Source organism: Trachurus japonicus, chromosome 20, assembly GCF_045865225.1.
Source record: "Trachurus japonicus isolate A0001 chromosome 20, Traja_1.0".
In the NCBI taxonomy this organism is placed as follows: Eukaryota; Metazoa; Chordata; class Actinopteri; order Carangiformes; family Carangidae; genus Trachurus; species Trachurus japonicus.
In genome coordinates, this window is record NC_140926.1 from 1433702 (window position 1) to 1438701 (window position 5000).

Consider the following 5000-nt stretch of genomic DNA (forward strand, 5'->3'; position numbering starts at 1 on the left):
TTATCACCAGAACTCATGTGCTAAGTAATGTTATGTAATGGTAATATTTGCTTTCTGATTTGTTTGTTTTTTACTCTTTGGTTTTCAAAGCACACGGAAAGCCTGTCTCCCACCATTCTTCTGTGGAGCCAGGGATAACAGCAGCCCCATCTCTTCCTGAAGGTAGATATTTAATTTTGTGAAAAAAAAAGTGTTGTGAGAAAAAATATGTAAGTAATGTTCATTACTGTGATGTCTTTTTTTCACTTGCCTCTCTGGTTTATATCTCACCACCCTAGATGCATCATCGCAGAATGTTGCCTTTGTGGAAGAGAAAGAAGACACAGTCCTTGTTGAAGGTATTTCTTTCTTCAGCCTTTCTTTTTTATTGTTTGTCATTCATGTGGAGCTGTCTTTTTTCAATGTGTATTTAGTGTTTTTTGTAGCATATTGTGTTTGCGTTTTACAGCTCTGCCGTGTCCAGCCCCACCTGTCGAACAACCTGCAGCCTCAGATCCCTCACATACTCCACACCAGCCCGCAGCCTCTGTCCCTGGGTATGATCAGGATGTTGCACAGTGGAACTGCTCACAACAGCAGAAATTATGGATGAAGTCTGAGTTGGAAGCGCTGGGGCTATGGCCAGGCTCCCGTCCAGTACCCCTCAGCAAAATACTTTCAGCTCCATCCATTTTTCATTTGGAAGCCAGAGCACTCAATTATGGAGAGAATGAGGAACAATTACGTCCTGCCATGTCTTCATGGATGTCCCAACCCTCAGGTAGTTTCTTCCGGTGTTGGAAGGCCAAGAGTCATCATTGGCACCAGCGGTCAGTACTACATTTTAGCCTCTCGGCTCACCTGCAAGACTTGTAGGAAGTACTGGCATGCTGACAAGCCCCAATGGCTGGAGAAGCTACCGAGGAGATTTACTAACATCGTGCCAGCTCTCCTCACATTTAGGAAGGCCATCTGTAAAACTGTGATGGATGAGATGAGGCGTAGTGGCAGATCACCTGAGGACATGGCAAAGCAGCTGACAGAGGTCCTCCAACTTAAATATGAGAGAGCTCACCTGGCCTACCTGCTCAGTGTTCAGAACATCACGGACGCTGAGGCAGGATTATACGGCCAGAAAACCATCACCGGGCTCCTCAGACAGACAGACACCCCTGCTCCTTTCGGTGGATACTCCGATGCTGATGGCTGGTGTGGAGTATCCATCTCTTCACACTACCTGGTCGACTGCCTGATCCAGGAATATCAGCGGCAGGAGCAGCTGCTGACTCTGCTGCTACAGGGGACTTTTGGTCAGGTCCTGAGGTCTGATCACACCCGCAAAGTGGCCAGGAAGGTTGTTCTCTCCTCTGGCACCATGTCATCTTATGCCATTATGAACGAGAACTGGATGATCCTGTCCTGGGTGATGCTGCAGTCGGAGTGTGATCGCTCTCTTCATCCCATGTATGAGGGTCTGGCTCGACGGTACTCTGCTGCTGGAGTGGAGAAGGCAGGCTACCACTGGGTGGACAGGTATACATCACAAGTTTTAATTCAAAACTCTGATTATTGTGTATTTAACCTGTTGTGCTCTTTATTGACTGACATTATATAGTTTGTTTTATAGTTAGACTAAATGTTTTCTGGTCACAGGCTTTTTTAATCCGTTTTGCACAGTTTACTGTGTAATCTGCTAATTTTATACAAATTATTAATAAATAAATAAATTATAAATTCATACAACAAGTCTCATTTTGTACAACATGTGTTGTGAATAAGATCTTCTCCAGATGTAACAACATTTTTTTCGTGTTGTAGGGACTGCTGTGCTGCCTTCAAGGTCCTGGACCCTGGGGCTCAGGAGCACCTCCTCTGGGACTGCTGGAAGACCACAGAGGCCATGGTGGCAGAGGCGACCTCTGGGTCTCTACTAAACAGCAGTGCGTCAAGGACCAGGTTTAACAGAGACATGGCTGTCAAGTTAGACCTGTTCCACTGCATGCGGCGGTTTACGAGAGAGTGTGTGTCAGAACATCATCCTCTCTACAGCTCCTTCTGCCAGTTCCTCTCTGCTGCTTTCGTTGTTGTGGACCAGAGTGACCTCCAGAAGCTCAAAGCGGCATACAGCTTCTGTGGAATCTCTCCGGCAAATCCAACGAAGCAGCACATAAGAGAGCACTGTCGCACCAAAATACCGAAGCCCAGAGAACTGCTGCAGAGAGTTGAAGATGTTCTGCATCACTTCCACCTGGCAAAGGACCAGGATGATGTGCTCCTCTTCAAGCCCTCCATGCTGAAACTGTGGAGGATTCAGCGAGTCCACATCCTGAGAGGCTGCCTGAGTGACCCTGAGGTGGGAGAGGGAATCCTCTACAGGTACGGCGTGTTGGGTAAAAAAAAAGGAAAAGCACTGAGCTCTGATACAGCAGAGAGAGACAGAGAAGGGAGGGGTGAGCATGAGGAAACCAAGAGAGTGCTGAGGAAGCAAGGGAGGAGTGGTCAGAGTGTGCGCATGCGTGGGAGTGCATCGTCAGGCTGTGCGCATGCGTGGGAGTGCATCGTAAGTTTGGTGTCTAGGTGCCTACAGAGGGAGTCAAGGGGGGTAACATAGATAACGCCCGTCAGCAAGACTGTGTGGCGCCAATGAAGCTGAACTTGGGATGAACCCCAACACGTGCCATAGTAAGACACGTCCATGAAGGCGGGGATTAGCATCGTGTGATGTCATATAATATTAGTTGAACAAATCAGCGGGGCAGATCGTAGTCGAACCATCATCGTCAACCGTCATTTGAATAGAAGGGAGGATCGTAAATAAAAAGCGAAGACAAAGAGATAAGAACTTAGTCTGGTCCGGAACAGGCTCGGGTTTATGTCCATTTTTTCTAAGTGGCGTAAACTCTACTGCACCAAAGCTCAGTCTACTCTGATCGCCGTGTGGAGCTATGTTGATACTCTGAGGGGATTTTTCTTATAACTTTGATGAACAACTTTTATAACCTTTGAGCATATTCGATACCATTATTTTGTACTAATTACATGTTGGAATAAAAGAGATCCTTGATCGCAACTGGCCCTGTTTTGGATCTTATTTTTCCTCCGACAGGCGGCACCTTGCAGCTCAACTACATCAAGGGCGAGGGGGCTGCCGTACCAATCTAGATCCCTGTGAGAGGCACCTCCCAGCAAGAGGGCTTCCACTATCACCAGGCCCAGTGGGTAACAGGCAACCGAGTGTCTGCAGAACTTTTCCAGGCCCAGGCCATGACTGGAGTGGTGCGCTGGAACTTCCAGAGGCTGGTGGACCTGAAACAGCCTGATGTGGAGCTGCCAGCTTTGACCCTCTGCTGATTGCAGAACTCAACCAGTCCTCTTTGAAGGTGACAGGGAGGGTCAAATATCCAGCTCTGCAGGTCTCAAACAGGGACACAGGGGAGAGATTTGGGCTGGGGTATGTGGAGCCAGGCTGTCGCCCTGTTGTTTTAAACTGGGACAAGCATAAAACACAGGGTAGCACCTCAGCTTCAGTTCCCATGGAGACACAGCAGCGGCCCTCTGCCCAGGAGGAAGCACATCGATGCCCGGCTGCTGTGGGGAGCACGGACTCTCAGGTAATCCAGACTGCCTCCTCACTGCCATTAGCTGGCTGAAACAGACTGACTCACTAAATTTAACTTTATTTGATTCTGTATTTCAGAACACCAGTGGCACTGCCCGAGATGAACCACTTCCACCAGTGTTGTTCTCCCAGCAGTTCTCCCAGCCTCCAGCTGTGTCTCAGTCCCAGCCTCCTCCCCAGCCACCAGCGTCTGCCACAGTCAAAGCCGAGTCTCAGGCCTCCATGACTACAGGTCACTCAAATTAAAGCCCACCTACCATCCCTCATACAAAACTTCACATCTTAAAACAGACTTGGTCACTTTCGTTGGAATTAATATCATGATAATATTTTAAACAATGTAGCTTGTGCACGCAAAATGTAAAAATAACTTTAACAAATCTTATTAATCTTAGTGTTATTTGATACAACTCTTTACACTTGCCAAATCTACAATTTGTAACTGATGTTGAAAGTTTTTTAATAAATAATCACATTGCTTTTCCTCTTACATTCAGAATTTAACACAATAATAATCACATGCTTTATTTTTCACGCCTGCCAGATGTAGCACCACTGCCCATTTCCTCCTCTCCCCGGGCCACCCGCACTGGACCCATTAAGACAGGGGGTCTTATTCAAGTGCTGGACCACAGCCGGTGGACTGATCCAATGAGAGCTGCCATCGATGGGCTTCTGATCGTGCACCATGGATCAAAAGACATACTGAAGCGGGTGGATGCAGACTATGCTGGAATGGTACAGAGGGAGTGCACCGACCCCAACAGCCTCCTTCATCCTACCACATGGCAGCATATCTCCAGATATGTCAAGCATCTGGCTAAATTGAAGAATACCAGCTCTGCTCTGAACACCAGCCCAGAGAAGGTATTGGAGACACAGCAGCTGTGGCAAAGTTTGACGACAGGCAGCCATACGGTCAGTGTGCCTGTCACAACCCTTCCTCCTGCGACTGTGAACCCTCCAGCTGTGGCTCCCCCTCAGGAGGAGGCACTGAGCCGGGCCACAGTGGAGAAGATTGTGACAGAGATCCTGGAAAAACAACAGCAGCAACCACAGCAGCAACAACCACAGCAGCAGCAACAGCAGCCAAAGAAGAAGACCAGAAACTGCTTAGCCTGTGGTCAGCCAAAGTCGAGGTATCTGGGTGATGGCTCTTCAATCCATTTGTTTTATCAAACAAAAACTGTGAAGTACTTTTACTGCTCCACCAAGGTTTTTAAGACCTATGCGAGTGAAGGCCTCACAAACCCCCGAATGCCGTTTAATGATTTTGCCGCCTCTCCTTTTTTTAAGCGGGAGATAGATGCTGCTAGACAGAGGGGGGCAGAGTGGAAGAAGGTAGCAGATGAGAGGGCAAAGCGGAAGTCGGAGGTGCAGCTGCCAACAGGCCGCCTGTGCA

At 48.2% G+C, this 5000-nt stretch overlaps 1 pseudogene; it reads left to right on the forward strand.

Moving 5' to 3' along the window:
* Positions 1 to 871: 871 nt before the first annotated feature.
* Positions 872 to 5000, forward strand: part of LOC146965869 (uncharacterized) — a 4484-nt pseudogene continuing 355 nt past the window's right edge.